This window comes from Dermacentor variabilis, chromosome 6 (genome assembly GCF_050947875.1).
Source record: "Dermacentor variabilis isolate Ectoservices chromosome 6, ASM5094787v1, whole genome shotgun sequence".
Classification (NCBI taxonomy): Eukaryota; Metazoa; Arthropoda; class Arachnida; order Ixodida; family Ixodidae; genus Dermacentor; species Dermacentor variabilis.
Window position 1 is genome coordinate 164,065,658 of NC_134573.1, and position 26,900 is coordinate 164,092,557.

Here is a 26,900-nt window from a genome sequence, read left to right on the forward strand (position 1 = left end):
CGTCCTTTGACCCCATACTCAATTTGGAAGCTTCAGTGCAACCATCTGCCATTCAGCAATAACTTAAAAGGGTCATAATGTTGTAGGCGCTCAAGGCGGTAGTTAGCCGGCTCAATTATGCCGCAAGACAACAATATGGTACAGCCTAAATTTTACGAACTATACCACTTATCATGGTTATACTGCGCTCAGTTTTACAAACACGATACTAAGGAAGGACAGGACGTGGACGGACGAAGCGCAAACTACCAACTGTTTGATACTGTTAAAGAACGCGCTTATATACAAGGAGATATGGTGCGGGGGGGGGTGGTGGGGGGGGTGGGGGGCTACATATAAAAAGATATGACAAGGTGACGACATGTGATTATAGTTTGGGTCAGGCATACATCCTTCACATGCACCCGTTCGCCCTGGCGAACTCGACCTCAGCTTTGATAAGCGCGATGGACGGAGTGCTTACGCACGTCTCTTTTTCTTTAGCTATCGCAAGCGCCTCCCATATTTCTCGCTCCGTTTTTGTTTTTGATGTTCCGATGACTGTGGTGCTTTCTATTAGCGGGGAGCATTTGCACTGTTTGCAATGTGCGGCCAAGTTGCTAGGTGCTGTCAGAAGCTGGCACGTGTATTCGATCTGCAAGTAAGCCGCTTGAGAAACAGTGGGTACCCGAACAGCATGGTGGTGCAAATCTGTGAAAACTTGTTGCCCGAAATCAGAGCCAACAGGAAAAGGCAGAAAACACAGAAAAAATTGAAAAAACGCGTGGTGTTGCCTTACATCCATGGCTTGTCACATCGGATAAAAAAGACAGCCCAACGCCATGACGTTCAAGTTCTGTTCTCCGCCCCGCAAAAACTAAAAGGCATGTGCAAGAAGGTGAACGCAGGATCCAAAGAGGCCAACCCTAGTGGTACGGTCTGTCAGACTAAGCACGCAAAAAAGTACGTGGAATGCGCTACTTCAGTTGTTTACCAAATCCCACTAGACTGCGGGAAAGTATACATTGGGCAAACTGGACGTTGTCTAAACGATAGGTTACGGGAGCACAAATACACGTGCCAGCTTCTGACAGCACCTAGCAACTTGGCCGCACATTGCAAACAGTGCAAATGCTCCCCGCTAATAGAAAGCACCACAGTCATCGGAACATCAAAAACAAAAACGGAGCGAGAAATATGGGAGGCGCTTGCGATAGCTAAAGAAAAAGAGACGTGCGTAAGCACTCCGTCCATCGCGCTTATCAAAGCTGAGGTCGAGTTCGCCAGGGCGAACGGGTGCATGTGAAGGATGTATGCCTGACCCAAACTATAATCACATGTCGTCACCTTGTCATATCTTTTTATATGTAGCCCCCCACCCCCCCACCACCCCCCCCCCCGCACCATATCTCCTTGTATATAAGCGCGTTCTTTAACAGTATCAAACAGTTGGTAGTTTGCGCTTCGTCCGTCCACGTCCTGTCCTTCCTTAGTATCGTGTTTGTAAAACTGAGCGCAGTATAACCATGAACGTTCACCAACTAGCCCCCTTCATTGCTTTACTATACCACTTATGTCGAGGTGCTTAGACGTGCACTCCATGTTTTGAATTCCGCAGTGACATTAGGAGTAAATTGCGTGCTCAAAGCGTCAGAAAGCATCTGAATATCGCTGAGAAACTACGTTTACAAGCAGGCGCGTTTAACAAATTAAGTAAAAGAAAAAAAATGAAGCAAAGCAGAAGCAGACAATAGCACACGCATTTCTCCCCTGAGGTGTCTGCGGTTGCAGTGGTATACACGGTGATACTCCCACCCCCCCGCTTCCCCCACCACCAATCGAAGCTTCTGCAAAGAGCTGCACGCGAGCATTGTCTCCGCACCTCGCACGCGGATGATGCTCGTCTGCCATACCTAGAAAAGGCACCGTCTCCATGCTATCCTCATTCTCTCGATGATAATCTGCTGGGCCTAATGAGACTCCTCGCCGCGTTGGGAAGCTATCGGGCTCTGCTCGATACGCACGCTGCCTGATCACCGCACAGCCTCTGAGCACCGCCGCTCGCGGAGGTGCTCTCGTCGGACTCGAATCGAGGGCTTATCACTCTCTGCGCTCGTCAGCCATGACGACACGTGGTCACGATTATTACCAGGCGCACACCTCGCACACGGCGCTCATCGCGACTCTGCCTTGGCACTCCAGAAGAAAACTGACAAAAAAAATAAGCGCGAGAAGAAAACGACACAGGTGAGAATGCCGCGGATATGCGCTGAATATTGCACCGGTGCGCTCGAGATATACGAGCGGCGAAGCGTATCCTAACACTGCAGGATGCAAAACAAAAAGAATACGAAGGGTTCTACGACTCCGTGAACATGCGTGCATGCCTCGAAGGTAGAGTGGGAGCAGGCGACGACGGATTGTTTCCTGGTTCCTCGTGTAAGCACATGCAGCGTGAATAGAACAGCTCAGAGACTAGAAGTATAGAGTGTCCACATGGCCGGGAGAGGGGGGGGGGGGAGGCAGGGGGCTCTCGGGCTCTTGGGTTCAACGATCAACGGTGCGTGAAGGATTACAGGCTAGCGTGTTGCTGCTGCTGCTGCTGCTGCTGACGCACGAGGGCATTTGTGGTCACTGGATCGGACCGCGGCGCTGCTGGCGCTGCTGGCGCTGTTGAGAGCCGTGAAGCGTGTTCTTGTTGTGCGCGGACGCGGCGTGCGTTCCCCTTTCTCACCCCACCCGCCCCTTAGTAAGCCGAAGCACGCTCAAGTTCCTCGCAGTCTTGTGCGCGAGATCCTGTGGAGACAGTGCGGCGTTTATGGTCGCTTCACTTTGGGCAGCCGGGCGTTCTCAGCGCTTATTTCTGGTCGTTGATTAAGCGGCGCAATGCAAGACACGAGAAGAAAAGCATTGGGTACTGCGCTTGCTCTTTGTCTGCTTGTCATGCACTACTGCCAAGTATGGGCCAACAAGCCGCTGTTGCAAATTACTTTACCAATCGGTTGCGATTTATTTTCCTTACTTCGTACGTTTAGTTGATTAAGAAGTCACTGGCAGGCGTCCCCATGTCCGCAATGAATGAATGAACATAATATGTTTTGCTACTCTGTATTGGTTGACGTCATGATGGAGGTAGTGGAAATACAGCCGCGTACTCTTCGCTAATCTGTTGCTGTCACACAGAAGCTACGCGGCATGTGAGACGGCAGAATACTGAATAAAGTGAGTAAATTATAAGCAGCCAATCGCAAAATATTAATTTGCTAAGGTGCCTTTCGGACACCTGAAGGCCAATCATCTAAGAATTTCTTTAATTTACACTATAGAATATTGCACCAGATAGCTCACGAAACTAGCACTTGCTTAAAGGATAACATCATTTCCTGGTGGCATTCAAAATATATCTGTGAATCAGACACGTCACCTTAGATCGCATCAAAAGAATCCATTTTATAGAGGTCTCGTTGCCTCATTGTGGAAGATGAAGGAAAATCGGGATAAACTTGGCCTAATATGGAGGCTTCTTGCGCTGCGAAGCTTCCTAGTGATTTGTCTCTCGACGACTCTCGTCGTAATGACTTGTCTCTCGCGCCGACTACAGAAGAACACCTTCCCTCACTTGCGCAGGCTATACAAAATGTACCCGACAGACGCGAAGGAACACCGACGCACCAGCACATCACATACGAATGCCCGAGGCGACCAGCACACGCTGTCTCACCGCTAATCACCGACTCAATCGCTAAGCGGTCGTGGGAGGCGCGACTCACCGGACTGGACTTTGGAATCCAGCTAGCGACCCTCGGCCAGGCCCGGCGAGCCGCGGAAGCCAGTGGGGCCCTGGAATAGGGGTCCCACCCATAGACACAACTCAGACTTATGATTCGATAAAAGTTGTTCTTCTTCGATTACCTCACTGACTTGGGCCGGTGCTTATCAGAGGATGTTCTTGGTATACTGCATACACACGCTAGATCGATTAATAAACAAGAAAACGCTCGTGTCCCCGGTTCCCACACTGAAGCATAAAGACACCGGACATGACGATAGGTTCAACCCACCGATGAGGTTTCTTGAGGATCTGCTATACTTAGAAGCGGTGCACACAACTACAGAGTAATGCGTGACAGCGACGCGGGACGTATTCGAGGAGTTCGCGTGAGCGCCGCATGTCTGCCTGCATAATAGAAGGCAATCATGCGGCGCGCAGTCCTTATTTCGACCAGCAGAGCACAATGCCCAGAGTCTCTCAATAAACAGCCCAGACGGCAAGTGTTTCTTCCTTTCTTTAGTTTTTTTTTCTCCTACAGCAAGACGTCGCTTACGTAAGTGTACGGTCCAGCTTGCTTCCGCCTCCTGACACACTTCAAGAGGGCCATGTAAGGCTGACGATTTTACAAACAGCCCTATTGCTAATGCTGTTCAGATTGGACATCGCGTCCATTATTTCACCCGTGGGTGTATGCTGACCAGCGTGAACCTATAGCGTATAAATCGACAGTATACCATCGTTTGAAGCTCCGAAGGAACATCCAGTCGGGACAATGGAAGGGTGAGTCGGCTGGCGAGGCACCGACCTTGTAAGCGCCAGGAGCCGTCAGTCTGCAGCAAAAAAAAAGTTGCACACATATTTAAAGTCCTACCATGTCGCGATGTACAGGAAAGGTGTAGTTGGTTTCGTGTGGTTTTCCTTCGTAAGCCCTGTTTGCTTGGCTGGTCGCCTTCGCTAATAACACGTCCAAAATTACGATTGACTGACATTCACTCTTGCGAATAGTTATATAGAACTATAAACTGTAGCTCATAACTTAAGCTATAGCTTAAGAAATGATTTGTAAATACGGGCTCAGAACGGCTTTGAGGTGTCTGCGCACTTTTAGCGACACTAACGGTGAGAGTAGACCAAAGAGGTTTTGCAATAAATATAAAGGATTGAAACGTGCGAAAGCTTGCTTCACCTATTTAGTATGTTCGGGTTTATAACAAAAACAAAATGGGGGCTGGGGGGAGGGGAGGTGTAAAGTGCTATCTATATTTAGAGCAGGTACAGGCTGTCAGCTGCGATAAAATTATTTTCACTGAAATCATATGCTGATGCTTACTGAGCCGTTGCTTTGTAGCTGCGTTTTACTCGCTAGAAGCCGATAAGATAAAAGCGAAGATCTGACAACATAGCTTGTTGACAGAAAAGGCAGTACAATAGTGCAACGACCACGACAAAGGTCGACCCTACTCCAGCTAAAGAACGACACCAACGGTACGGCGCACCACAATTTCGCTGAACGGTGTTAACGCTAATGGACACGCGTTCCGTTCTCCGCACACCGATGTATGGAAAATAATAAAAGTAAACAACGGCCGTAAGACAGCGAGAATAACGAAATATAGAATCAGCGCAGAATCGATGTGAGAGCGACAAAGGACTCTACGCATCGCGAACGATACTGCTAAGATTCGAGCACTGCGATATTACGGTTCGGTCGGTATTTTGTAGCAATTCCTTATTCCACTGCTATTTCATTTCGCGCTTTTAGCGCATCGCCGAGGGTCACAGCGACGCCGCGCTGTGACCCTCGGCAGTGGTAGACGGGAACGGTAGACGGGAACAGTGGAATATAGAATCGCGCGGAAAAGCATCGCTTCAAAATCGCCGCATTGCGCCCTGGTCCTCAGCAGTGACAATTTTTGAGGCGCGCGGACGTATTGAAACGACGAGACCCTTGACACAATTTTAACTATCCGGTCTCGTCGAGAGGAAGTTGACGTCGGGCGCCTTCTCAGGACAGCGCGCGATGATCCATGCCAGGAGGCGATGGTGGCGCGATACGCGCGCGTGTGAACGCCTCCGCCGCCGCCGCCGCCGCCGGGCTGTCGACTCTCTCGCGGCGCGAGGACCTTATTGGCGTGACGCGCGCGGCGGCTTTTTTCTCCTTGACCCAATACGCGGTCCGTGCTCCTTCAACTCGCGCGCGCTGTCACCGAATGCGCGCTGCCACGTGCGCGAAGCGAGCTCGGGAGGGCACGAACCCTTTGACAGACACCAAAAGAAAACTGTACGCCGGAGGGCACGCGCCGGGTCGGCAGATTGTCCGACAGCATTAATTAAACCCGCGAGAGAATACGTCGACGTAGTACTCCTTGTACGGGAGAAGACGCGCGGCGTGTCATACGACCCAATCCTCTTGTGGACCCTCCCGGCACCCGATCTTTACACAATTCTCTCGTTTTCCTACAGCTAGGGTTAAGGAGCCTATGACAGCTGTTGCTTTGACAGGAGCAAGTTCTCTTAGACCATGCTAACTTGTGCTGGTTGGTACATGTCTGAAGAAAACGAGCGACAGAGCTGGACAATGGGATGTGACAGCGCTTGGTCTGCCTCAGTCACGTCCAGTTGTCCAGCGCTGCTGCTCGTTTTCTTCTCTTAGAACGATGGCTCCTTGACGGAGTGTTAATTGCTTAATTAAGTAATGAATCAAATAACCCATTATTTTTTTAGCCGTGTTAGCGCTTTGCCTTGGTACCTTTCCTTTTTTTGGCAGTGAAGTGGAGAAGTCAGAAGCATGCTGCTTTAAATCTCTTGTTCTTAACCCCCTGTAGTCTGAGCTACAGCGAAACGTTTCCTTACACAGGATGTGCCCTTTTAGCGCCTTCTATACAGAATTCTACCTATTACCTTATTAACGCAACTATGGACAGCTGTACAAGGGTAACAATACGATACAAGCCAAGATTAAAATACTTCATACAGCGGAAAAGCAGAGCTTTCATAAATACAATTGAACTTGCAAGGTAAAAAGAAAAGAACTAATAAAGTTACTGCACAGGCGCACCAGCGCAGTAGCGAAGCTCATAGCGAACAAAATACACCCAGAAGTGACGATTAAAGAACAGCAAAGTGCTTGAGGGGAGGCTAGTTCAAGAGCTGCCCATTATGGTGGCCAATGAGCACCACACCACCTTCACGACTGCGTTATCACAGGGCCGGATTTCGACAGTATTAGGCTAGAAGCGAACACCCACAAGAACCGAACACGAAGTTCTAGAACCGAATATATCGATACCAGTAGAAAATGTTCGATTGACATTTAGAATATCGGATGACGCATCTAAAGATGGAAACGCTTCAACCAGCTCTGTCGTTAGTGAAAGGAAACGAAATGGTCTGCATTCACTGAATATCGAGGAGGCGGCCGTGCGAGGGCACGTGACGCGTCTGCGATGATTGAAAGCACGTTTGCTTAAATATCGACTGACTGCCGGGGCTGGGCTTCGGCCCCAAGAACGCGCTCAGGAGTTGCAAGAGACAGAGAGAGAGAGAAAAAGAAAAAGCTTTTATTTTTACGCCAGCGTCCGGCGCTCTCAGGAGTTGCATGGAACTGCCGTTGCGCAATGCACGGCCCCGCATTCTGTTCTTCCTCCGGGCTACGGTTGTACGAAGTGTGGGCCGACGGCACGCCACTGACATTAATCGGGCTCCTTTAACAGATCACTGTGCCCTTTCTTTTCTTCCTTGTTTCTTTTTTTCCTGGTTAACCCGCGGGCGATCATCAGAACCGAGCGACTGAAGGTGCTCCACCCTCCGCTCTCAGCCCAACCCCCTTTCGTCCCTATCCTCGAAAATAAGATGCGGGTGATGGATGCGACCACTTCTCGTGCGCTAGACCAAGCGCTGGCGACTCATGCAGGACGGTGTCGGCTCGCCTCTTCACCTGCCTCTGCGTTCAACTTACTCCTCTCTTCTCGCTTCCGCTCCGCCATGTTGACCGACAATTTCGGCGATGAATGTACTATACAGCGACAGGGGCCCTCGGGGCAGGAGATTGACGTCACGATGGAGACGGGCCGCCGCGCATACACCAATTTTACAGCTCGCTAAACGTTGGGCTCCTTGCCATACGCACGACACCCTGCATCCCTTTTTCAAGAGCTACTTGATGCGCTTCTTGAAAGAACTGGGTTAGGCGAGCGCTTGTGAGCACAGTATATGCGTTAGTGAACATTCCTTGGCGGGTGCGTGCCGCATTGACTCTCCTTCTTGCTTCATACCTTTCTTTCTCCCTTTCTCGTTCGTCAAGCGTAGGGGAGCCAACTAGGCTCGACCATGGTGACCCTCCCTGCCCTTGCTTCCCTCTCTGCTGCTTTTTTTTTTTGTCTACACAGGCTTCCACATGGCATATTATAGACAAATAGATTCGTGAAGATCATTTCTTAGCTTTTTCTTTTACTTGTAGAACTGTCCCACTCAAGGCAGTCAGTCACAGGGCAAGATGCGCGCTCGGGCCGACTTGGAGGGAGCTTGCGGTAATCTTGCGTATTCGGACGCCTCTCTCTGAATTCCTTCGTCAAAGTCGAGCTGGAGTTATTATAGTGCTGTAGAGTGGCGTAGTTACGTCCGTGATACAGACATGTAAGGAAAACCAAAAGCCGATAACTGTCTTCAAGAAAGGCTCGAAGGCAAAGACGTAGTTTTTTTTATTGTAAACGTTGTCAGGCCACATGTCAGGCCCCTGTCAGGCCACATGACCTCTAGCTCTTGTTTCCTCTTTCTGTAACAAAGTAAGAAAAATAAACTTCAAACTTTGATGAAGGCGGTCTTCCCATAACCATTCCAGGCACCTAAGGAATGGGGACGGGAGAGTTCGTTGTTTTCGTTCGGGCCCAACATACCTGTCTGCCGCGGATACAATTGTTACTAAATAACACTCGACCAGAAGAGGTTGAATCTCGAGAAGGAAAAAAAGAAGAATTCAGGTTTTGTTGATAGATTTTCTACGAATTTGCACTTGATCCTCCGGTACAACGAACACTGTATACCACGTTGAAGTAGTTATCTACGGCAATAACACGAGCCTTGTCGTTTAGGCCGACCACCACTTCAACAATGAGACATTGTAGTTCCTTAGGAGCAATATTCTAATGCTGCCCTGACATGAATTCTCACCGTTGAAAATGTCAACCGCAACAACCCATGCAGAAGCATTTAAGAAAAAAAAAACGCAGACTCATTGAAGTCATAAATGTTGCTCCGCCCAACGTCGGAGTGGACGCCTCTCCGGGATCTATGACTTTCTTCTTCTTCTTCTTAATAATAATAATAATAATAATAATAATAATAATAATAATAATAATAATAATAATAATAATAATAATAATAATAATAATAATAATAATAATAATAATAATAATAATTCACAGCCATTGCACGCTGGGTATATGGCGGGACCAAGACGGTTCGGCGGTGTACAAGACATATCTGCAAGCCCGAGAAACACGAAGGAACTCCACCAGTGAAGGCTGTTCTTCAATATATGTATACTCAAGCCAAATAGAGAAATTGTGACGTCTCGATTGGCCGGGCACTGTGCGCACAACATCATAAGTTGGGGCTCGAACGCTAACTAGGACGAAAGTAGCTCACACGAGCGCAATTTTCACCAGGCTTGTTTAAACAATCCTTAAACAGCTTCCTCTAAAGTGCGAAAGCCTTTTAAAAGCCCACCGTCGCTTCAGCAATAAAAGACATTGTGGCCCCTTAGGGAGCCGCTGCAACAAATTGCGGAGAAAATTACGGAGTATATACAGTCGGCAATCACGTGATGCCATCAAAGGGGGAGGCGGGGCGAGTGAAATAGTACAGTGTAGTTAGCGGCTGCAATCACAGTGCTTACTCTAGCATGTCTTCATAAGCTTTGTACGCATCACCCGGCTGCGCCGCAGGCCCGAGGGACGCCTGGCGGAATAAAAAAGCGAATAAAACAAAAAGAAGCAAGAGCGGCTCGTGTTGCTGCTATATGAAACGGCGGCACTGACCGTAGAATTGAGTTAACGTGGGGCGGCTGGAACAATGGCTTGTTGCGCTCACGCGAACGAGGAGGGTCATTAAAGCGAAAGAGAACCGCCAGTGAGAAGGCGGCGGCTATACGTCTACGCAACCGACGTTGTCTTCACCGCCATCTCATCTCACGTGGTGAAGACAGCGTATACGGCGGCCCTCTGACTGTCGGTAACCGGATTGTCGTGTTCTTCGCCGATGAAAGGCAAACCTCTCATGATACGTGGAGATCTCGGCTCCGCGCAGCGTATTTCCTTTGTTATGCTGATCTGAGCCAGACAGAATGACGGCACCAATGGGGAGAGGTTAACTGTGAAAGAAAAAGAGGGCAGATAACGAACAAGAACAACGGATCGAGGGACACATCTTTATTTTCGGGTTAGTTAGCACGGTTGTCACGTGTGCCGAGAGGCGGTAATTATGTTTCTCATTGGTCTAAGTTACACTGACCAGTTTCCTTCGTTTCTTGATGAGTTTGTTCACACGTGTAGAAGTGACATCGGCAGGGAACGAGTTTTACAGCGAAGCTGTTTATGGCAAGGGTTCCGTGAAATGTTCATGTGTGCGAGCAAAAACTAACATCATCAGCAATGGCTCGTGCCACTGCTCGCGCGTTCGTCGTCTTCCACAGCTGGCTCGGTGGCGCCCCTCGGCCTAACCGCGCGAACATGCTCGTGTCAATGTCTGTGCGTTCGTCCACCCTGGGATGAAATAACGGTTACGGAACCCAGGCGACTGCCTACGAACATCAAAGGTGAAGGCAGGGCATACCGACAACAAGGTGTACTAGGCGCACAACAAAAGCATGAAGGAACAAAAATATATACTGATGCTGCGCTGCAGTACGATGAACATTCAGGAAAAATGCATGCTGCTTCCTGCACAGCCACCGATCTTGAACAACTGGCCATCGAAGAAGGCATTCAACTCTGTGAGGCGCGCACCGAAGACACGGTCCATATCTACACCGACAGTCAAGAGGCCGTCAAGCAACTGAACTCCCGATCCTACACGACTACCATAGCGCATCACATAAAACAAGCCTGCCGCCACCTGCGGGACAATAAACATGGACGCATTTTCGTACACTGGACACCTGGTCACAACATGAGGGGAGCGGGGAACAGGGCGGCCCATGAAGCTGCAGGCGAGAAAATTAGAGAAGACCGCCATCGCAGCCGTGAAGTGAGCCCGTCCCTGCTGGACCATACCTATAGCTCCCCGTCATCCGTCGTTGTACCAGATCACGAGATTGTCCGGTTGAAACACGAGAGGAAGGCTCTACTACGGGAGTCCCCCATTCCTAGCATCCTTCCTCCCATTCCCTCTCGCCTTCCTAGAACAGCCCAGGTTCTCATCCACAAACCAAGAGCTAAGGCATCTATTACACCGAATGTTCTGAGCAAGTGGAGAAGAACACAAGTAGAATGACCCAACTGCCCTGCGATCAACGTCGATCTTAAACATATGATCTGACCCTGTCCTGCCACAGCCACCCTCAGGGACAAGCACACCCGACCTCTAAAGGTGGCATCGTACGAAGACTGGGTCGCACCTCAAGCCGATGCCACCAGAAGAATCAACGCTTTGCTGTCCTTTGCGAAGGAGGCAGGCATCCTTCCTTTCACTGTTACTGTATATCATTCTTGCTATTGCTATAAGTGCCATGAAATGTTTCCCGCTCTGAGGCGACAATATCGTGCCTTCTCTGGCTCGGAGTGGCATTTACCAAGGCCTACTCGTTCCGTATTGAAATGAGGGATACGCCCATGTGCGACTCTTGTGGAACAACAGAAATAATTGAACAAATTTTATGTATCTGTCCACAATATGACGTCGAGCGTGAAGCTCTCCCGACAGCATTGAACCAGTTGGACTCTAGACCATTTTCGGTAATGAAGATGCTTGAACCACGGCCGTACGGGTCGATGGCACAGAAAGCCACGAAAGCGCTGTTGAAGTACCTCAAGTAGACAGGTCTCCGCAACCGTGTGAAGACTCGATGCGAACCTTCAACCGTGCGCGAAATAGTGCTCTTTCTTTCCTCTCTCTCTCTCTTCATCCCCGTACCCCCTTCCCCCAGTACAGGTTAGCAAACTGGACGCGCGTCCAATTAACATCAGTACCTCTCCTCTCTTCAACTTCTCGCTCTTGCTGTATCGTTCCACTGAAGTTTCATTAATGTGGGACATCCTCTGCTTGTTCCACATAGGTTTCACGGACTAAATGTAACATATCCGCAAAGAAAAAAGGAAATGTTCCAATTTCACAGTGGAACTTACATATAAAGAGATTAGGAGTGTAATAAGGTTGCCGCAGCTCCGTTGACTACCTCCATCCGGGCAACGTGATTTACGGCATGCCGTCGCGCGTTTGTGCTCGTTGTCTCTGCCTCAAAGACGCGAGCACGCACAGTCGTGATTCGCGTTCCGAGAAGCCGAGGCGAAGCCGCCAGCGTAGCGCGCCTTTTGTTTCTGAGAAGCTCGATTCACCACGAAGGGTGGAGAAGGCCCTTGAGGACGGCCGCTGGCAGCCGACACCGCCCAACCTCAGCGTCCTGATTTGAAGGCTCCCGCGGCTTTCTCTCCGTATTAGCTCGGTTCTGTGTTACGCAACTGACGTGTTGATTTTTTACCATCGCGCGTGCGTCTGTTCTCTTTTACGGCGTCTGAACAGAGGGAGCGAAATGTGGAACGGCTCTCTATTAGCTGCGCCGAGTGGGACGCGGCAACGTGTGGGGCGCAGGGAGCATGACCATCGTCTTATCGCTGCCTAATGGGCGTTGCCGCGAGTTACTCGATCTTTCTTTTTCTTCTCCCTGTTGTGCGATACGAAGGGTGTATATCCTTAGCCGCGTTTTCATCCTCATCAATAACGCCGTCTACTGTGAGACAAAGGCCACCGCCAGAACTTACCGTTCACCTGTCTTCCGTTAACCAAATAGAAGGTTATATTCGAAGTTTTCTTTTTATCTCGTAACCTTAATTATTTCGGTGCCATCAGTAGCCGTGCTTCCCTTCCCTTGACACCCGTTTTGTTAGTTTCACAGACTATTTGTTATCCATCCCTCGCATTTTTACTCCACGTTCAGATCGAAATTTTCTTAATATTCTCAACTCGTCTTTGATAAGAAGAGTGAGCTGAGCAAGCTGGTAGGTGTTTATGTCGAAAATTTAGAGCAGAAACAAAAACGCAAGGAAGAGAACACTACACTATAGCCGAGTACTGACTGCCGTCAACATTGGCATCATGGTCGTCATCAGCCTGTTTTATGTCCACTGGAGGACAAAGTCCTTTCCCGACGATTACCAATTACCCCTGTCTTGCTCTAGCTGATTCCGAGTTATGCCTGCGAATTTCCTCATTTAATCAAACCACCTAATTCCCCGCCTTCCTCTGCAGGGGTTTCCGTTCTCTTATTACTCATTCTCTAATTCTAATAGACCGACAGTTATCTGTCTGTTCTATGCATTACATGGCCTGTTCAATTCAATTGCTTCCAATCAATTTCAGCTAGAATATCGCCTACGCTCTTCTGCTCCATAACCCACACCTCTGTCTTCCTGTCTTCTAAAGTTACGCCTTTCGTTCCATCGCTCGTTTTGTGGTTCTTAGCTTCATCTCAAGCTTCTTTGTTAACGTTCAAGTTTCAGCCATGTATGTTAGCAAAGGTAGAGGTGATGGTTTATTTTGGACACGTGGGGGCTATACAATGAGAAATGGTGCAAGTGCTTACATGTGAAGCTTGGGCAAATTTTGGAGAAGAGTTGACCATGCCCAACGCACGATAATATCACTCTTGAACTTTCTATGTGAGACCAGCTTAGACGATCGCCTCTAGGACCTGTGAGACATGAAGACAGTATGAAATGTGTTTGCGCAAATAAGGCTTTGTGTGGATGAGCCTACTCCTGCATGTAGTGTGTCGAAAGCACGCACCCGCGAATTGGACAGCATGTATATAGCAGCTCAATGTACCGTATCATAATCACCTGCCACCTGCCTTTCTATGTATCTCCCAGTTATCCTTACCCCAGTGAGGAGTAGCAGGCTAAGGACAAGTTGTTCCGGCCAACATCTCCTCCTTTCCCTTCATTAAGATTTCCTCCTCCTCATTGGGTCACCATATTGTAGTGATGCCTTCCGTTCGATTCTATGCCACTCTTATCATCCACCATTCACGGAGCGTCGCTCGACGCTCTGATCACCAACGGAGGACGAAACGCGAAAATTAGTAGGAAAAAGCCAAGGCATCGCTACAAAATCGCCGTCTTGATTTCTCATTCATGCTCAAGTAATTCCACGTCTTCACGTTGCACCTGAATATTGTTTTTCGAATATTCAGTGTGCAAAAACTGCTTTCAAATTTCTCGAGGTCTGTATGTATGTATGTATGTATGTATGTATGTATGTATGTATGTATGTATGTATGTATGTATGTATGTATATATGCATGTATGTATGTATGTATGTATGTATGTATGTATGTATGTATGTATGTATGTATGTATGTATGTATGTATGTATGTATGTATGTATGTATGTATGTATGTGTGTATGTATGTATGTATGTATGTATGTACAATCTCGAGGTCTCCGAGGCTGTACATACATGTAATAATACCAGAATACGTTTTGCAGCGAAGCTGTATATGGTTAGCCGATTCGTACGTCCGTCCGTCTGTTGCCTGTGCGCCGAAAGCTCCTCCGGCGCAATCCCATGCGCATGCACGAAAAAAAAAGAGAGGCGCGCAATTGGCTGTGTTAGTAGTGACGGCAGTGCTCTCCGTCGCAGCCGAGAGCGTGCGCAGCAGTTTCTCTCCGGCACCGAAATGTGTAGGCCACGCGTCATACGTACTCCTGAGGAGCAGGCAGCCTTTGATCAGCAACGGTGCGGGCAAATCCGGGATCAAGCTCGTCTATACTGTGATGATGAAGAAGCCCGGGCACAACAACAGGGTCGTGCAGCCGAGCGCAAGCAGCAACTGCGCACCAAGGATCCGGCAGCCTTCCGAGCCGTCGTTTATGAACCATCGGGATTAACCCGGTGATAAACACCGGGTCCGCATGTTTCAGCTTCACTGGTTAGCCATCTGCACGGAGTGCTTGGGGGTGATTATTACTACTTTTAAGGGTATCAGTAATTGAGTCTGCAGTGTTTTCTAAATGTACTAATATTGCTGTGCGCTTCTCTTGCTTCAAAAAAGGTCCAATCTATGTCACCTTACACGGCCTCACTTGTGGTTTTATATTGGGCACCCAATAACGATTGGTCCACCGCCATTTGCTTAACATTCAATCCCGACAAGATTTCCGACTTTCAGCACAGAATGGCACTCGCGAACGTTAGCGCAGGCACCAAAAATTCCTCGCATCACTTATATTTATTGTAGCTCAAATTGCTCTATGTTTCATAAGGACCGCGTTATGCTTTTCCTTCATTTCGCAGATTTCTTATTCTTTCCTTTTTTTTTGTGCGGGCGTTTGAGTAGATAGCATTGTTACGTCAGCGCCGCCCTGTGCATGTATGCATTACTAGCCACTCATCGATGGACGGCCGTAGCTTGGCAGCAGTGAGGTCGAGCTGCGCGCGGCTTGCGACTGGCTTCTTCCACGACGTGAGCAACTTCGGACCTTGACGCCTATGCGAGGCGAAGCGCGGGGGACTGGTGCTTTCTTGCTTACTCCTTCACGCCGCTTTCCTTATTATCTTTCTTTTTTTTTCCGACTTCCGCTTCTTCTTGTATTTCCTGCTGAGTAAACAACGGCGTAGTTACTTTATTTCTTTCCTTTGTTTCCCCTTGCCCTTCGAGCAGTCTTTATTCATCGTACGTCTGTGTGATGCAACTTGAGAAGCAGTACGCTCGAAGGCCCTCGAACGTGGAATAGGCCGTAATGAGTACCTTCAAGGAGGAGCCCAAAAAAGCGAATGAGCAATTCCCCTCGAATGATGGTCGCGAGTTTTCGTTCTTTCCTCTTGTTTATTTGTATTTTACTTGGCTGAAGTCATCTCGGAGAGATGTGGGCGGAAATCGCCCCCCCCCCCCCCCCTAGTGAACAGTGCCTCATCGTGCTATCGCGACAACCGTGCTGTCGGGGTGTTCGGCTTTCGCTGAAGCCAGATCAAACAGACCTACCCACAAGGCAGCCATTCGGCCTTTCTAAGTTTGCTGTGGCCGAACTGTTCGCAAAAGGCTCGCATCCTCTTTGTGTTTTCCGTTCTTGTTGTCGCCACCCACGGTCTCCAGCTTTCTGAGAGGGCTTGCTACTTGTAAATCGAGCTTGCTCTGGCGGAGCAGAAAAGGCTGCAACGACAATCAGTCGCTGCTTGCTTGAAGACTGATCGCTAAGTGACACGATGCCGTGCTGCACGATAGGTGCCTTTTTATACCGTATCCACAAGACATTGTGAAGGAAATGTGTGAAGAAATAATAAGTAATCTCGCTTCAGTAGTTTAGTTCGTATTACTAAGCATAATAAAGATAAACAATACGAGCACACAAGGTGCGTGAGGACGTGTTGAAAGTCAACATGGTGCGAATGGCGTTTCGGGTGCACAGGTACTCGAATTAAGAATTAAGTCTGTACTAATCTGCGAAACAGGCTGTTGCTCGGGGGAAACCTCTTTCAAATCCCACCATGGGGCAAATTTTCTGCCTTGCTGAAGATGTGTCAAACCAGCTGGCCAGATAGACACACGTGCACAGTAGGACTGTAGTAGGCAATGTTTCGCACTGGAACGTAATTTTTGTACCCTGCGGAAGCTTTGGGTTCGCGTGACATATTTATGAATTTTTACGGCACGCGGTGGTTATGCTCGGTACCTTGATCGGCGATCATGAAAAGTTGAAAACTTAAGATTTGAAGTGTTAAATAAATTAAAAAAAGGATAGCTTCTCTTCCTTGAGTTGCATGCATTGTTTCGTAACACGTACCTGACGCAAACTCCACATCTTCTAAAGTCCTCATTGCGCTTAAAAGTGGGCGGGCGGAAAATGAGGTGGAAAGAAAACTTAACCCGATAACGGTCAGACACCCCCATGGAAAGCTCTCCGTTCTCTCCCTTTCCGTTCCACGCTTCACAGAATTTCTTTTCAAGCAACTTATAATCGCCAGGTGGGCAGAGGTGACTTTCGCTTTTGGCCGCGCGGGTAATGGTAAAGGTAATGTTAGTCCCGGTTGAGAACAAGCAACACTATAGCTGGCTTCCGTCTTTCGTTTTTTCTTCTTTTTTTTTTGCGTCGTTGCCCGACTGACACATCAGACACCGCGTAGGTCGGTCGGTTGTACAGGTCGCTGCGTTGCCATGGCGACGGCGAGACTTGAAAGGAACCAGAAGGTGGACGAGCACACAGCGTGTTTGCCTTTCTGCTGTGCCGCAGCCGTTGTCGCAACGCGCTATTCGCCGGCTCCGTTTGCGAAACTTGAACTATATACCGGCGTCGGAAGCACAGGGGGATTTGTGAAAGAAGATGAAAAAAAGTGGAAGCAGATGCCTATATCCTTGGAAACAGCGGCCACCATTTTGGCAACACATTGTGGGACGGGTCATGCACGTGGTATGGAGGCAATGCGCCTCCTGAATGTGTACCAGCCGATGGGATTTTGCGGGGGCGTACGCATTCATTCTCGTCCCTTGGCGCTTGCCGGTGTCAGCGCAATTCCTGTCAATGATTGTGCTTTCGTCTCCATTTGCGTCACAGGTCTTTATAGTGTTGCCATAGGTCGCTTAAAATACGGGGCAGTTCTTACATGCCAGATGTGCACAGCCAATGAAAGGAAAATTCGAAGAGAGAGAGAGAGAGAGAGAGAGAAAACAAAAGATTATGTCCTTTCTGAGAGTCTGCAGGCGGGTGCACGTGTGAGAAGGTGCCAGACGGCAGCTTGCTCCATGTATACGTGTATTGTTGTTACCATGGCGACGCAGTCACAGTTCTTCGCCATTTTTTTTTCTTCCTCCGAAAGACGGCGCGAGCTGTGTGCCGCGTGTCTCTGCGATGAATTGCCCCGGATAATTTTCTTTTGATAACATAACTTTATAGACGTGACGGACAACAGAAAATGAGCAATAATTGTCATTTACCTATTAATTAACAAAATTTCTCTAATTATGCCTTTAAATGACTTTAGGGGGCATGTTGTAATTGCGGAGGCCCGTACGATCAGCCAGCACTCAAATCCTAACCATTTGAACGGAACTTTGCAGTAGGCACCAGCTTCGAGAAATGCGAACTCGAAACGCGTGCCGCGATACGCATTACTGTTCCAGTTAAGAGTTCTCTGTGCTGCATTTCCCGTAGAAAATCAAACGTGCGATGAACGAAAGAATGAAGAGTGAATGAGTGAGTGAGCGAGTGAGTGAGTGACTGAGTGAGTGTGTGAGTGAGTGAGTGAGTGAGTGAGTGAGCGAGCGAGTGAGTGAGTGAGTGAGTGAGTGAGTGAGTGAGTGAGTGAGTGAGTGAGTGAGTGAGCGAGCGAGTGAGTGAGTGAGGAGTGAGTGAGTGAGTGAGTGAGTGAGTGAGTGAGTGAGTGAGTGAGTGAGCGAGCGAGTGAGTGAGTGAGGAGTGAGTGAGTGAGTGAGTGAGTGAGTGAGTGAGTGAGTAAGTGAGTGAGTGAGTGAGTGAGTGAATGAGTGAGCGAGTGAGTGAGTGAGAGGTTCTTTTATCTAGATATTCCGAGGAGGTTCTTGCTGAACCACCTTGATACATGGGGTGCTAATCCCGTGTGAACGTACTGTCATTGCCATATGAACATTTAATTTCATTTGCTTCCTTACATGAGCGAAATCTGGCTAATGTGAGGGATTCGCTGCAGGCCCTGATGTCACAGGGACAGGAAATCTTGAGCTAATAGGAAAGGAAGTGATATACAAGCTCAAATCTGCAGCAGGTTTGCGGACAAGGAGGAGGGCGTTGCGTGAAGGTTAACGTTACGTTATGTAAGGTCCGGGCTCGTGGAAGTCAGCGCGGAATGCCGTGAAGATGAGCAGTACCACAACTTTTTGCTAATATAAGTAAAGAATAATGTTATAGATTAATGGCAATAATCTACGAAGTTATTGTGGACCGAAAAATTTTGTCTATTTTAGCATCGCAGTGCGTCTGCAATGCCAATGCATATGAGCAAACAAGTTTAACCCATATCCTGCGTGAGGCTGAGTTTCGGGCTTCCCACATTCTTTATTCGCGCAAGATGTTTCAGCACGCTATACCTGCTGTAACTAAAGGACATACGGTGTCATGCTATTACGCCTGTAGTTTTCCCAAAGCTTCCTACGGTGTGCCAATGTTGGCACGCCCTCGGAAACTCATCGCTCGCACGATGCCCGCGTAACGGAAAGACCCAGTGTGTAAGCAGCCCAACTGCCAGAATACGTCGCGTCAATGAGACAGGAACCACGCTTCAGCTGTGGCTTATTCATTATCCCCCCCATAAAGATCATGTGGAAATTTTCGTGAGATGAAAACACCCCTCCACGATCTACAAGGAAAGCTCAGTTTGAAAGGATGCTTTCGGCGCTGAGCGCTCTAGTTCCGCTCTGTTGGGTTGGAAATGAATGAACTCGCCATGGGAGGCAGCATTCCGAGAATTCCGCCGTTTAATTTGCTTCTTTCCGCGTCGGTAGTTTTCTGCTCTCATTGCAAAGGGCCAACGTTCCCACCCTTTCCTCAGCCTTGGCCGCTCATTAGTGGACGAGACCGCATGACGTATCTTGAGCCAAAGCGAAACAAAGAAGTTAGCTTCCTGTGCGAACCTACCACCTGGACAAGCGCGAGCGAGAATCTTCAATCTGACACTCAGTTGTTGGCCAAAACTGCTTGGAGGTTTCTAGCCTTTGGCTCGCGGGCTCCCTCAATACGTCAGAGTGGCTACTATTACAAGTACAATTTGGAATGATAACGTTGAGTTCGTCAATCTAAAAACTGATATCTCTTTTGTAGCATTCGTATATGCACCTAAATTGAGAAATTGAAGCCCACTGGCATGCATACGGGTGAATAATTTATATCGTGATTAAAGGGTCACAAGTACATTTCTGTAAGATGAAGCCCGTAGGAAGCGTGTGAAAGAAGACCGCTTTCTTTTATGTCACACTACACGGAAAGTGATCGATTTCACTTTTATGTGCCGTCCTTTATTCGTGTTACAAACGGTTGCCCGCGTTTAGCACGGAACTGCTAAAAGTATTTTAGCCATCGTTCACTCGTACAATTTATTGTTGTGCAGGAAATAGCGACGGGCTCAACTTGTTGCCGACGTTCTAAATAAATAAATAAATAAATAAATAAATAAATAAAGCAATTATTTCTTCCTTTATGGCTCAATCAGGGTTTGTTCTAAAATCCTGGCTATCAAGAATTTTTCGTACTTTCACGTTTAAGGCGCGCAAATAGATTAGAATACGAAAGCTTTTGTCGCATGCGTCACACACACGCCGACTGTGCTTTCTTTGTCTTGGTCCACGCGTAGTTCTCAGAAGTCAAGCGTGAAGCGAATGCGTTTTACAGGGACCAGTACGAAGACTGAACGACTCGCCATTGCAGCGTGAGTGGGTCATAAAGAGGCAGACACCCCTGGCTGTTCCCCGGCTGTTACTACGACGTGCAATTTCAGCGTATACTTCCCTAGCAGGCGGGTCGCCTGCTATAGACTGCAAAGAGCCCTGCAGAAGCGGGGTGCTTGCTTTCACGGTTATACTATCCTGTAAAGTCACGCACGAACGCGTGCTCACAGGCGAACGGTTCTATTTCTCTGCGCTGTTCAGTGGATCGTTTCGTCTTTCGCGAACACTCGCACAATGAGCAGTCCCCGTTGTCTATCCAGACGACTCTGTCAGAGCAATAGAGGGTAGGAAGGCTGCCAAGTCGCACTGCTGGCCTTTCTTTTGTTTCCTAAAAACGAAAGAGAAAAGGTGACTCTCGCAGAGCGAGACCAACCGCCAGCGGACCCTGAGATGGGCGCGCAAACAGAACCGAGGAGCTCTACCGAAACGTAACCTAACCGTCGCTGCTGACGACGCTTTCTGTCCGAGTCCAGGTCATGTTCTGGAAAGGTCGCGTTTCATTTGCCCTCCTCGAGCTTTGTTACTGGGCACGCCGACTGCACCTTCCAGCTTTGGTTCGCAGTAGAGAACCTTCTGAAAAGCCTTTGAGCAGGCCCGACGTAGAAGAGAGAGAGACGACTGATTTAGTTGGTTAAATAGAAGATAGACGTGCTGCTGGTCATAGACGCACTGCTGCTGCAGAACATTAAGTAAAGCGAGAAGAAGCAAGCGCGCAACGTAACAAAAAGGCGAAAGGCGATGAAGTCGTTTGCAGCATTCAAGAACACGTGTAACATGCGCGTCGCAGGCCCGTCAAGTGTCCGGAACAATCTACCGATCCAACCGCGGTACTATCGGAATTAATTTCAAGTTCTCTGCTTCCAGGCAGATGTGCCTTGTTTGCACTGACGTATGGACGCAACAAAGCGTTCATCCCAAATCCTAGAAAATAGAATTAGTCACAAATGTACAGAATGTTAAATACTATAGCGAAAAGCAAGGGTGGCGCTGGATTGTCTTGTGCGAAAGTGCCAAGACTTGCCTTACATAAGGGGAATTTGCTCCCCCTCTAGAACCTCTTCTCAGCGTCAGTTCTTGGTATTACCACTGTACTGCAAAATCAATCGCATAATCTAAACTAGCACTGTAGCGTCTTATACGTAAGATTTCGAATCTCTGGTTGTAAAAGGACAGCTTGAAGCAAATCGAAGGTGACATTTCTCGCCATCGCATTTGATTTTGAGTAAAAGGATGGACAAGTGGAAACTCAGTAACTGCACGATTGTTTACGTAAAGCCTTCAAGTTCCAGATCAAGCCAGTGAAAAATTTGAGGCCGAAACTTGCTCATTCGGTCAACATCTACGGATATTTCTTCTTACGTGTCAAGACCATCACTCATAATTCCACAGCGACCGGATAACCAAGGTACCGTGCAAATACAATGCAAAGTACAAACTGTCACAGGAACCAGTAGCTAGAGATTATTAGTGTTTCAGACGACGCAACACCGACAAGGCCTGCCTGAATAAGACGCTGAAGGACGCCTCATGCCAGAAGACGCGTCACTGTGCGCCGACGGAAGCGAACGTCTTGAAGCGAGTCCAGAAACTGGATACGCGTTTGTTTTTTTTCTTTTCTTGACTATTTTTTTCTGGCAAGACAAACAACATGCCGCACTTACCGTCAGCAAGGCGATTGCTCACCGTAGGACAATTTTTGCAGGCAACATAGAATTATAGACAAACAATGGCAGGTGCTCTCACCTCATGAACCGCAGCATACCGTTATCCCAGAAAATAAAGTATGCAATCAGTGCCTTCTACCAGAACTAGCCTAAGAACTTTTAGGGGGGGGGGGCAAATTTCTGTATTTACTTACATTTTATGATGTCAACTTTTGCATAAGTACAGTTTACTTCGCTGTTCCCGTTGTTTTAAGGTGTTCAAGTGGCTATTCCAATTATTTTCAAATTTTTTGTTAGTGAATAAACTGTCTGTTACTCTTGTATTGTGAGTCACGTCGTTCTGGACTGCTAATTTTTGCATCTAACAGGACGTGTTGTAACTGCCTTGTAGCGGCTATCAAAGCTCAGGGGTGGATCCGCGGTAACCTCTGCGGTGAGGAACGAGAGAGACTTGCTGCATGCACAATACCGTCAGCCTGCACGTTCATTGGGGGTGGGGTAGCACAAACAACAGTTGGCAGAAAATTCAAAGGTATGCTCAGATCGTCGATCCACTAATCACATCGGGTTTAGTAACAGGCGGGAGAACAGACGAGCAAAAGAGAGAACACACAGACGCTTTTCTCAGAAGCAGCGCAGTGACGACATAAGCCAGATACAAAACCGTTGAGGCTCTAGCAGCATCATAGGTCCTCTGGCAGCCGCAAGCACGCTTTTTAACGCTTTAATTTAATTTTAACAAGGCGCTAGTAATTGTGCGCGCGTTTTCATGCGTCATCACTCAACTTTCATTTTTCGTATGCCGAGTCTTCTTGCTTGCTTCTTAGTTACTGTCTTGCAAATATTAGGATGGCGATGCACGGCTTGCTATTTCCGTCTCGCGTTATTCGACAAAATTGTCTCATTGTAATTGTAGTTAAGGCGGCCTGCCAATGGCAGAAAGCACTTACGAACGAAAAGCTTTGTGTATTCAGCCCCTATATGCCAGCACTCACAAGACAATTACGCTAAACGTGTTCGCAAAAGCAAACGACAGCTAAGGCTGGTGGTGGACCTATTATTAGCGAAGGCGGCCTTAACTTTACCGAAAGGAAACTCTAAACTTGTGCTTACTGCAAAAGTGACCTATTTGCTAATATGACCACTCTAAGTTATATACCAATCCTATTGGTGTCACCGTAGCACTTTCCTTCGGAGTCCCGCTAGTCGAAAATAATTTTTTTCTTACTCATTCGTCCGCAAACGGAACTCTCACGCAGCTGTCGAACTGACCGTCGATCACGGTTGAAAAGCTCCGGTCCGTTCGGGCCCGTTTTCAGCTAATGAAGGATTATCACAGACCGAAACGCAGCGGCACAACGCCTATACCTTCCAAAGAAACGGCCACGCATCCCCAATTACAGGCTCCCGAGTACTCGAAGAACTAAGACCGCGCTGTCGGCTGGTCGGTTTCGGTTCGCCGCCCCGTAGCGCGGCTCCCCTCTTACGAGATACAATGAGCACACCTCGATGTTGAGTTTCTCACGTCGTGAGAAGCGACTCGGCCACCAGAAGACGCCCACGAGACGAAGAGGAAACAAAGTGGCCGGAGAAGTGTAGATGGTCACCGTAGCGCACTAAAGCCCACCATGTGCTGGAGACATTACCAGGCTCTCTCTCTCTCTCTCTTCATCCTTGCTTTGCGAACTTCTGCGTCATTTGCTGCGGGCTGAATCCGCTGCTGTCAGACAGATCAGCACATCGACAAGCTAATCTGATCTAACCTAATCTAACTTGGTTCTCCTCGCCATTAGCATTCCCTTGCGTTATAATTATTATTATTATTTGTTTTGAACACATATACACATATATACAGTTAACAGGAAAGGGAAGGCGAGAAGCAGGCTGGCAACTGCCACCGGAAGGGGCACAACGCCTGCCTACTCTTCTGAAGGGAGGTGACAGCAACACAGAAATGGAAGATAGGAAGGAAGGGAGGAAAGAGGAAATGAAGAGTGTTAGAAGATGTCGTTGTGTTGCCAGACGTGACATGAGGGGCTTCACATCTTACTGCACCTGAGAGCTGGCATTCGGGAGGCGCTCGGGTGGATCGCCAGCAGCTTTTGCAGCAGGACTCCTGCTCCTCCTCAGTTACAAGTGTTCAGTCCCTCTGCAAAAAATGTACTGTCATGGACAGCTCAAACGAGGATAGATCAGTCGGTGCGCGCTCTGGCTTCATTTTCTTCCCTTCTTTCCAAACACTCCGCTGCTTCCGCTGCCGACTTCTTCTTCGCTTCTTTGTAGCCAACTTCTCCATTTCATGCCCCTTGTTATACTGGTCTATTATGCACATGGCCGGTGGCACATACACAGTGGAAGATATCCAGCAACTCAAGTTATCTACTCGCCAAGGCAGCAGCAGGTGCCAGCACCCGCCGAGTAAAAGAAAGAAAGAGGGAACGAAAGTTTAGATTAAAGAAAAACATTGCGTATCATGAGAGTTTGATATCGATCTCCGCGAAGAAATGCTTCTAATTTCAGGCGAGAACAAGTCAAACCCGCATTTGGTTCAACTACAGTCATTTAAATCTTTAGTTAATTAATAATCGTGTCCACGTTTCATTTGCTCGTAACGGCACATTTCAAGCTCGCCTGACTTGTTAAAGAGCGAATCAGTCACTAAGTAAGCTTCTCATTAAGGCAACCACGTGTCTGATTGGTAAAAGTTTCGAAACACTAACGATGCCCTTTACACTCTCCATATTTTGAACAATAGCTAGTGTTTAAGTTGAGGTGGTCATATATGAAGATTTGAGCAAATACATGTCATTGCACATCATTTAGTTTTACTGCAGTGACGCAGAAAAGTAAAGAAATAGAAAGGGGCGAATGTGCGCACTTTGACCATCGCTAATGCTGACCACAAACGTTTGACCCAGAACTGACTGGTAGGCCCACGCTAGGCGAAGTAATCATTTATGGTCAGAGATGGAGACAGAGATTACAAGGATAACTAAGAACGAATCGTGCTCGTGATGTAAGTGGTCCCCGGTCAGTGACACGGAAGTCGGGCACATTTACCTGGCGTAACATCTGGGATCAGAAGGATAACGGAGGTAATTTCCTCCGCATTATGCGTACGTCTTGGAGGCACGCGCGTGCATAGGGACGTTATACCCATTTTGACCGGATCATACGTTACTGCTTACCGCGTCTATAAAGCGCGATAGATCTATCGTCTATCGATGGTACAGCTGATCATCGCTTTAACGTCAGAAATAAACGTGCACTACCCAAGCCGAACGAATCGCACTTGAAAACAAACAGGCAATCCAACAGACAACCTCCTGTTCAGACTAGCAAAACACGGGAAGCAGTCTCACTTACGGTCGTACAGGAGACCAAACAAGCCAACATCAGCCAACGAAAGCACACAAAGGCTACCGTGCAAAAAAACGATGGAGGTAGGTCATTACAAACGCATCTTCACAAAGCGCGGAGCGGTCGCTGCACACAGCGCATCCACCTGAGTCTTGAATGGGTCAGCGTGATTGCCCAAAATCAGCGGTCGCTGGCTCCGTCTGTGCGCAGCTCGCCGAACAGGAAAGCGGGAGAGAACGGAGCGCTCGCATTGCCCTCTGAATGCGTTTTTAATGGCCCCGCGCGCGAACGGCAGGGCGTTGAGACTCGCGCGTGCAGCCGCCGGTTTGCCCGACTCGTGCGCTCAAACGTGCAGGTTTGTGCGAGGGGCGCTCGGCAACTGAAGCTGAAGCTCGCCTAACATCTGCTGGCAAACAAACACTGCGACAGAAAATAATGAAGGCAAAAACATTGGAAACTGTAGACCGTAAAGAGCGCTGACCAGAGTATACAATTTTTGTTACATACTGATTTTATGACAGGTGTGACTTTCTTGTGGTCATGATGCGCAAATCACAAAGCGAATCGTGTTTAGAGTGCATGCAAACTCACTGAGATAGGCCCAGTTGCATTATATGGGATTGGCATGTAAACCAATCATCACGCGGGCCTCGTCGGTCAGGTCGCGCGGATATGAGTGAGTATAATGTTCCAGCTGCGCATTGCGACGCTTTGAAATTCAATCACCTAGTTTCTTTAGTTGGATCAGCCACACAATGGTACCAGTGATGCACTACATTTATTTTGCCTAGTACATTATTAAGCTTGTGTCCCGGCTGGCTGATAACCAGTTTGTGCATGCAAGCTAGTCTGAGTTGTACTCCCATATGACACGCCTGTGGAACATTGCAATATAGTGTATAAATGCGCCATTTAAGGGAGAACCGTCACTGCACGACGAAGTGACATTTAGCAGCCGCTGCTTCTTTTGATAATCTTTTTTCGTTTTCACCGCGTCTTTCTTCTCTCTATCATCTTCATGTTCCTTTTTACCCTTCCTTCGGTATGAGGCAGCCAACCAGATGCTTTCATGATCACCATACGTGCTTTCTATATCTGTGTTCTCTTTCTCTTTTCGACGACTCACATTTTGACACGTCAAACTAGCGTCCATGTTCTACCAAGTGGAAACGGTATACGCCTGAGCATGAAGGTCTTCTCTGGCGTCTAATCTTACCAGTTAACTACAGAAACACTGCAACGAATGCATCTCCTCTATAGTCGGTGGCTTGAGAGAATAACGTCTAGAAAACTTTCTTTTCTTTACAGTGTAAGCTGATATGGGCTCATTCCAATAGACATTTCGTTGGCGTGCCAGTGTCCGGTGTCTATCTGAGCTATCGCCTAGCGCACGAGAAGTCACGCGATGTCACAGGCGCGCCACGTAGCGTCGATACGTGCTCACTTTGCATCGCAGTTACATATTGTGGTGTGTATAAAGTCATACTTACGTAAATGATT

At 48.1% G+C, this 26,900-nt stretch overlaps 1 long non-coding RNA gene across 1 annotated transcript in view; it reads right to left on the reverse strand.

Moving 5' to 3' along the window:
- LOC142585646 (uncharacterized) overlaps positions 1–26,900 on the reverse strand; it is a 140,570-nt gene that overhangs the window by 29,274 nt on the left and 84,396 nt on the right. Inside the window, exon 2 of the long non-coding RNA XR_012829117.1 lies at positions 4,486–4,581. This is a non-coding gene — a long non-coding RNA (uncharacterized LOC142585646). The remainder of the gene's footprint in view (positions 1–4,485; positions 4,582–26,900) is intronic.